We start from the raw sequence: 9,675 nt of genomic DNA on the forward strand, positions 1-9,675 counted from the left end.
GTGTGTAGGATCCCTTGGATCTGGAATTATGGATGGTTGTTAGCTGCCATGTGGGTGTGTTAGGTCTTCTCCAAGAAATGCCAGCGCTATTAACTGTTGAGTTGTCTCTCCTTAACTTATTTATTTATTTATTTATTTATTTATTTATTTATTTGCCTTTTTGGGACAGGGTCTCCCTATAGCCCCAGCTTGCCTCTCACTATGTAGACCAGACTGGCCTTGAACTCACAAAGATCCACCTGCCTCTATCTCCCAAGTGCTGGGATTAAAGGGTGAGCCACCACACCCAGCTTATTTTTAGTTTTTAATACATACATACATAAAGCAAGATTCCTCCAAGTACTTTATTTTATTTTGTTATTCTCTTAATTGTGTGTAAATGCATGTGTCTGAATATGAGTCTGAATGCATGAGTTCAGTTCCCAAGCAGGACAGCAGAGGGTGTTGGATCCCCTGGAACAGGAGTTAGAGGTCGTTGTGAGTGGCCTGATCTGAGTTCTGAGAACTGAACTCCACTCCTCTACAGAGTTAAGCACTCTTAACTGCTGAGCCATCTCTCTAGCCCATCTCTCCACTCTTAATCATCACACTCTCTCCAGCCTGTCGCTCCATTCTTAATAATCACATTAATCATGAAAAGAACCTGAGATACAGAAATATCAAATGATTTAATTACTGTGTTCTGTAAATGTCAAAGATTACATCCTGAACATAAAGACAGATAAGAAAATGCTTCAGCCCCAGTTCTATCATACACTTGTAGAACAATCACAAGGTATACAGAGCCTGTTTGCAAATAGATTAGTAAAGAATAATATAACCTTTAAATGGTCACTTAACAATATTGTATTTCCTTTGGTGATCTGGAAACCAATTATTTTCAACCCATTTCATCATACTGCTTAGTAATATGAGGAGAAAAGACCAAATAAAACCCCCCACTGAAGAATCTTAATTGTCTATAATCTTATTTAAACCAATGTGCCCTTCCCCAAATAAATATGACATTGTGAAATTTAAGATCCTACAATGGGAAGGAAGTTTTGCAAAAACACTTTTCCCTATATAATGGAAATAGCCTGTTATATTATGCAGTTCAGTACATGTTTCCCAAGGCATTTATCAGTGGTTCTGCTTCATAGCACCCGCATCTCGTGCTGAGCAACAAAATCTGTTTCTGTTATGACTGTCACCATTGTTTTGACTGTCTTAACCTGCTTGGCAACTTGAGAATCTTTTTGTCAGGTTCTGTGCCCATAAAGTGGCCGTGGTATGGCCTTTGTTGATAAACTGTTCTCACTTCTCTGACAGATACTTTCTGATGTCTTGAACATAGTAGCAATGATTCCACAGTGACAGCTAACACTGGAAAAATTCTACAGTGCACTTTAAAGTGTGAGTGTGTACGAAACACAGAAGACCTAGGTGAATGGTCTTCCCAGTAATGTTTGAGAGTGCATTTACATACGTCCTTGTCACTATTAGATCTTTTTCTGTTATAAAATGTTAATCAACTGGGTTAATTAAAAATGGTATCAATATTTATACTTTGTATTTTTATGAATGCAGCTATTGTTGTTTCTTAATTTTTCATTGCTATCTTCCATAGTTTTTTTTTTCCTTTATTTCTCTACTGAGAACATTGTCTTTACTTAGTGGGAATAGCACTTCATCTACCAAATACCATTCTGAACTTGAGAATACATTGAGGTATAAACCACACACACACCTCTTTGATCTAAAATACCTGCAACAGAATAGAGAAAATATTATTCATTGAAATCCCAGAGCAGTTGGTAGAGAAATGTTTCTCTGCAGTCTTTACATGAAGAAAGGGTTGCTTTGGAGCTTTAGTTTTTGGAGGATTGCAGGATAAAATAGGCATGAGCAAAACAGTGGGCAGTTGTGAGCTTGATTGGAAGCAATCTAAATGTCTTGAGACAGATTAGTTCAGTAAATTAAGACACACATAATGGGATGCTGTGCAGTTGTGGTAGGCACTTTTGAAAGTGGCTCACAGTGATATTTGGCACCTGTTATTCATGTCCTTGTATTATGTCCTCCTAACACACGTTGGCTAGATCTAGTGAATTGCTTCCAATCAACAGACTATGGCAAAAGTGATAGAATATTAGCTCTAAGATTAAGTTGCAGAAAGACTACCTTGTCTTGGTCACCTTCTCTTGCTCTCTCACATTCTCTAATAAAAGTCAGCTGCCTTGCTGTGAGGTATCCCACAGAAAACAGAAAGAGCCATGCAGCAAGGTGCTAAGAGAGGCTTTAAATGCAGATCTGACGTCTCAGTTCAACAACCTATGAGGAATGTACCAAAACCATTTGTGAGAGTTTGTAAGAAAATCCAACTGTAGTCATGATATTTCTGCATCCCCGACCCACATCTAAGGTTTGGGTCAATTTGCTGTGTGCCAATAGATATCTGAAGCAGCAGCCTTTACAATAATAAGGTGGATGTGTGGCATGGATGTAAGACTGGGGGAAGGATAGGTGTGGATGAGTGCACATACAGTCTGTCCTGCTGCAACACATTTCTATACATGCACAATTGATAAACAGGAGGATTACATTAATATAAGAGTTATATTGGGTCATACATGATTTTTTCTGGATAAGTAGAGAAAGAATAGAAGTAGACTTCTAACCATCAAAAGAAAAGAAGAAGTTCTTGACTCACAAGCTGCACTGTCAGCAGGAGCACCTGGTTATATTTTTAAGAAAACTACACAAATGCCTGAGAACATGAAATAGATATGAGGCTGTTTATTATGGTACAATTTACAAGATTTAAAATAAGAAAATATGCAACAACTCAAATTCTATGAATATTAGATCAAGTAGCCTATGTTGTGCCACCCAGTAGAGTACTGTGAAGATATAAAAATAACTGATATCAGTTCGGTATATTGATATATAGTGATCTCTAAGAGTTATCCATTGGGTAAAATATAACGAAGAGCTGAACAATGAACCTAGCATGTAAAACAACTAAATAACCTCTGGGCATTGCGGCACATGCACAAAATCCCAACACTTGAAAGCAGACAAATCGAAAGTTCCAGATCAGCCTGGGATGTACAACAAGACTCTATCTCAAAGACAGGAGGGGGAGCTGGAAAGATGGCTCAGTGGTGAAGAGCACTGACTGCTCTTGCAGAAGACCTGGGTTCAAATCCCAGCAACTACATGGCAGCTAACTCCAGTTCCAGAGGATCTGACATTCTCTTCTGACTTCCTTGGTCACTGAACAACATGGGTGCACTTATACACATGCAGGCAATAACACCCAAACATAAAAAATACAAATAATAAAGAAAATATTTTTTAAAAAAACAGGAGGGAAGAGAGACTTGTGTTGTATCTCACTGATAGAGTGCTTACCTAGCATATACAAGGCTCTCTGGATTGAATCCTCAGAACACACACACACAAACACAAACACTGAAAATTAAATACAATGACCAAATATGCTTTGGGGAATTTTCCTTGAATTCTGGTTTGAAAGAGCAACTATAAAATTCTGGTTTTATTTGGATAAATTTGAACATAGATATGATACTAGGTGATGTTAAGGAATTTTGTCAATTTTTTTAGTATTAAAATAATATCTTTTGGATTTTTAACTACCTAACAGAAATGCATACTACATTACTGTTATTTGAATGTGAAATGTCCCACTTAAACCCATGTGTGGTGGCATTGATTTTGAAAGGTTATATAACCTTCAGGAGGTAGAATCTGGAGAAAGTGTCACAATGGGTGGGTCTGGCCCCACTTCCTGTTCACTCTGGTTCCTTGACTGGACACCCAATGTGACCAGCCACCTCACATTTTTGCCACCATGCCTTCCCTAACATGATGGGCTAGATCTCCTTCAACTATGAGCCAAAATAAATCCTTCTTTCCTTACATTGCTTCTTATCAGGCATTTGGTCACCACAAGAAAAGTAGCTAATATAGTTACTAAGAAGTGAAATGATATGACATCAAGAATTTCTTTCAAATACTTCAGTAGATAAACAGATAATAGATCACCTTGAGGAGATAGATGCAACAGGATTATAGCTATGGATGCTGGGTTTTGAATCTCTATATTACTTTCATTAGTTTGGAGTATGCTGTAAAGTTTCTATAATAAGTAATTGAAAAACAAACAAATAGATATTATAAAATGGTTTTCTTACCTTCCCACATAGAGGAATGCATTGCAGACAGGCAAAGCCCCCAGTTCACAGCAACCCTCAATGTTGTTCTTGCCTACCTCAGTGATAACCCCACTTGCTCAGAGCTCTGCTTCCATATATATGCATTCCTGTTCAGTATGCTCCTTCCAAGTTAAAGGTCGATGGCATTGCCAGTCTATTCCTATAGTAGTTCTTTATAACACCTGACACACCAGTCTGCAGTTGTCTCAATTCTGTCTGACAGTCCTTTATCTACCTAAGTATTAATAACTGTTTTTTGTTAATGTTCTGGTTACAAATTTGCTTTTTTTTTTTTAAGGTTCTGCTTCAGCTTTAATTGTCATTTAGCTTAAAAGCACAGGACAGTGAGCATTTCAATGACTCAGTGTTACAAGGTTACAGACAAAATCCTAACAGGTAAAGTATCCTTCTGTTTCACTAAATTTTCCCTTCCCCATTGGGAGATCTGTCCTCGCTCAGAGTCTCATAGTTCTGATGCAGATTGACAAAACTGACATAATACATTCTATTTGCGTTTTGCATAGTTTATATGACATCTGGGAAAAGAGGTGACTTACAAAGACACAGATTCTCATAGGCTTTTCTTTCCCATGTTTGAAGCAGCGCCATCTGCCCACAGTCTCCACACTCTGTTCCCAAAATGGCGACTACCCCATTTATGGCTGTGCTGGAACGTCCACACCCAAACAAATTCCGCAGCTTCCCAGCAGCCACACAAAATGGCGAGAGCCTGGCCTCATGGTTCTCTCAACTTATATATCCATAGCCCCTCCCCTTCACGTAGCTAAGGTCAACTGATTGGGAGAGAGAGGTAATGGGCTTGACTCCTTCTGCAGAGCATGGGAAGGAGGTGGGACTACAGCTTGTCATAATAGGGTTGGAGGAATTTCCAGGTCACACCTTCAGTTATTTCACATTAAGTGTGGGTTGTTAAATTAAAAACAACAAAATTCAATGCTGTTCCTGGGTGGCACACAAGATTAAATGCTGAAATTAAATTTTATAACAAAATTAAACCCAGTACCTTTAAAGTAAATACTAACAACCAGTTTAAAAGTACAAAAGTAGCAATGGGGGAAACAGTCAGGTCCACAGCAGTGCAAGAAATTTGCTTTTACTTTTTTTTGGTCTTTTTGAGACAGGGTCTCCCTGTAGCCCCAGCTGTCCTGGAACTCGCTATGTAGACCAGGCTGGCCTTGAACTCACAGAGATCCACCTGCCTCTGCCTCCCGAGTGCTGGGATTAAAGGCCTGTGCCACCACACCCGGCTGTATTTATTATTTTTATTTTATTTGTATGCATGTTATTGCCTGCATGTAGGTAAGTGCACCCATGTCATGCAATGCCCACGGAGGACAGAAGAGACTGTCGGATCCCCTGGAACTAGAATTACAGACAGCTGTTAGCTGCCATGTGGGTGCTGGGATTTGAACCCAGGTCTTCTCCAAGAACAGCCAGTGTTCTTAACCACTGAGCCATAAACATATTTTTCCCTGACCTTATGTTCCAATTAATTCTTGTCATTTTTAGTGTGTATGTTTGCCAAATACAAGATTTTCAAGAATGAATATATCACATTTTGACAAAAGTACTTATATATGCAAAAATATCCAGAAAAATAGCAAGTTAACAAATAATTTATATATAGGACAATTCAAATTTTTGAAACACATATAAATTTCCAAAGGCTGTTTTAGATTTTCTCATATCAGTGACCCAGCTTTCAAATATGCACTTTAGTTGGTTTGTAAAGAAAATAACAGGTTTTATTTTATTAAAATGTTTGATAGCTGAGTTCAACCATTTAGACAACTAGCAAGGTCAGATTCAAGAGCTAAGAGCAAGATGGAGTTAATCCTGTAATTTCCTGTGGCTTAGAGAGATCTCAACAGTTCATCTCATGTCTGGAAAAGGCCTCTCCTACCCCATACCAAAAGTTAAATTGCCTGCACAAGGGTGAAGAGTGGGCCTGCAGTAGAGAGTCACGAGAAATGGTACAGACAAAAGAACATCTAATCCAGGTCTTCTGATCCCAAGGTCAATCACTGAATTTCTTTGAGTCTTAATTTCAAGTAATACTAGAAAAATGACACTTGCTCCATTATTTATTTTTACATGAGTCATCAATCTCTCCCCTTCTCAGTTAATGAGGAAAATGGAAACAATATACCTTTCTCACAGAGCTTCAACTATTACCAGTGTAGGAATGACTAAAGAATTTCTCTCCTAAATTCATTTATAGATTCATTTCCCTACCTCTTAGACAAATACCCCTGAATATTAATGACCCAAGTTAAAATTATTCTTTTACCTCAAAACGTCTGTTCTCCTTCTTATATTCTGGGTTGGAAGGTGTATATTTGTGTGTGTGCACATGTGTGCTGCTGCATATGCACATGTATGCCCTTGCATATGGAACCCAGTGGTCAACTTCTGTGTCTTTCTCTATTGATCCACATCTTATTTTTTCAGACAATAGTTTCTCACCAAAACTAGAGCTCATCAATTAGTCTACAGAGGCTGGCCAATGAGTTTCAGGGATCTACGTGTCTCTTCCTTCCCAGCACTGGGGTTACAGATGTGTGCTGTCACAGCCAGCTTTTACAGAGTTATTGGGGACCTGAGCTCAGGCTCTCATGCTTGTTCAGCAGGCACTTTACCAACTGAATCATTTCCCCAGGCCCTCCTTTCTATATTCTTAATTGTATTAAATGGTAACTACCCCACTTTCCAAGATAGAAACATCCATTATACTCAACTCCAGGCTCATGACTCTCAGGTGCAAACACACATACTTAAATAAGCAAATGCTTAAGCCCAAGAGCAATGCTTCCTCTGGTGTTAATGCTGTCAACTTGACAGGCTCTAGAATCACCTAGGAGACAAGTTTTGAGGCACACCTGTGAGGGACTAGCTCAGTTAGATCAGCTTCTGGACATGCCCATGGGAGATTATCTCAATGGCATTGAGATGGAAAGACTAGTGCATTGTGGATGGTACTATTCCCTGACTTGAATCCTGATCTGTATAAAACGGAAGAGGTAAACTGACCACAATCATCCACTATTCTCTGCTTCTTGACAGCAGATGGAATACGACCAGCTGTCTCTAGCTCCTGATGTTGTGACTTCCCTGAAATGATGGACTGTAACCTCCAATTGTGAGCCAAAATACACTTGCTCCCTTAAGCTGCTTTTATTGGGGTCCTCATGAGGGTATTTTATGACAGCAACAGGAAAAGTAACTAAGACATTTCCCAAAGTTATCTTCTTCATTACATCGTGATGATCTCTCCTTCTGTGATGCCCCAGTCATCCCTCCTGGGCTGCTATGAATATTTCCTCATAGTCTCCTACCAATAACTGCTATTTGCCCTTAATTGTTATTAGTGTCATAATCACTAAAACTCAATCTGGACATGTCACCATGCTGCTTAAAAACCTCTGTCAGCCCTTCACCACTTACCAGTGAAATTCAAAGTCCTTAGCTGGACATTCAAACCCTTTCAAGTTGTCTCTCCACTGACCCACAGCTTTCCTTCTGGGTCATCTAGTCCTTTTGCATCTTGTAAAACACTGTCAAGATCTAGGATGAATCCCATCTTCCTCCTTGAATTCTTTTGGCATCATCTATCTTCCTCTAGCCTCCCTCCACAATTTGATCATATCTCCTCTGCAAGAGCCCTTGCTATGGTATGAAGGTTTATGTTTCCCTAAAACTCATATGTTGAAATCCATATGATACTGCTATTAGATGGAGCTTTTGGGGATGAGATTATGCCATTAAGGACAGAACCCTGTGAACAGACTTTATGTCCAGACAACTCACTTGCTCCCTTCCACATGAGCATACAATAAAGATGATGATGAACAAAAAACAGGTTGCCCTCACCAGACACTGAAGACTTTTCATCTTGTACTCAACTTCCAAAGAAACAGGAAAATCATGTTTTTTATCATCCACCTGGTATTATATAGTAGCTTGTTACAGCAACCTGAAAAGATTAAGACAACCCTAATCACAACAGAAGTGAGGGTCTCATGTATCCATTTCTCCCCTAAGATAGAAAGTTTCTTGAACACAAATGACTTGTAAGTCACACTTGTGTCCCTGAGCCTTACTTAATCAGAAATATAATTACACTTATATTTCCTAAAGCACAGAATTATAGAAAATGAAATAGTTGTCTTCAATTACCACATAAAACAAAGAAAATTGTGACAAATGTGATTCTAGATACAATGTTAACTCAGGGATTCCTATTCATTTAGAATTAAGACAAATTCAAGAACTTTCTAGTGGACTTGAAATATATTATTGTATAACTATAGACATCATTTTAAAAATTAATATGTGTTATGTCTTTGGTGATTTGGTTGATCTTATTTCAGTCACTATTTTATAATATGTATGACCTCTCCTAAAATAATTTCCTAAATCGTAGGAATAAAAGAAATTTAAATGCATTAAATATTTTTCTCAGGAATAATATATCATCACTGCCAATAACTTCCCAATATATTTTATTAAATGCTATGATTTCAAATTAAATAACTATACTTTGAGATAGAAAAAAATTTAAATCACTCAACAGTAACTGATTCTAAGTGGGATAATAAATTTTATTACTAGCTTATTATTTGGAACTTTCCCTTACTTTATCAAACAGATGAGGTACAAATATTCTAAACTATTTATGTTTAGAAAACAGTCATTTTAACTATCACATAGTCTATTTTATAAAATATTAATTTTAATTATAAATGGCTTGAATTATATAATCTAAATACTTGTATAATTTATTACTAAATTTAAAAACCTTTATGATCCAGTTAAAAGTACTATGAACTACAATTTAAATTTGTACTGACATTTAGAGCATTCCTGGGCAATGTTCTGCAGCATTCAGAAACATTGGCATTTTAATCATTATTCTTTGCTATAGAACTTAATATACTTTATTTACTTTAATCCATATTTAGCAGCTATAATATATTAGAAAGAGCATTTTATTTACATACTTACAAAAAAATAAATTGCAGTTTTCTCTAAATAATGTTCTCTACACTGTTTCTTTAGGTGGTATGACTTGATCAATTTCAATTTCTACAAAAAGGCAAATAAAAACTTTATTCATGGGGCTGGAGAGATGGCTCAGCAGTTAAGAGCACTGACTGCTCTTGCAGAGAACCTGGGTTTGATTCCGAGCACCCACATGGCAGCTAATAGTCTGTAACTCCAGTTCCAGGGGAATCTGACACCTTCTTCTGACCTCCGCAGGCATTGCACAACATGGGTGCACTTACACACATGCAGGCATAACACTTATATACATAAAATAAAAATAAATAAAATATTTTTTAAAAAAACTTTATTCACCTTGTAAGTATGACTGTAAGTATGACTGTCAGACTGGCTAAGATCAAGAGAACAAATGATGCCAAGTGTTGGAGGG

The sequence above is a fragment of the Nannospalax galili genome, unplaced genomic scaffold (assembly GCF_000622305.1).
Source record: "Nannospalax galili isolate Female #2095 unplaced genomic scaffold, S.galili_v1.0 scaffold168, whole genome shotgun sequence".
Lineage (NCBI taxonomy): Eukaryota > Metazoa > Chordata > Mammalia > Rodentia > Spalacidae > Nannospalax > Nannospalax galili.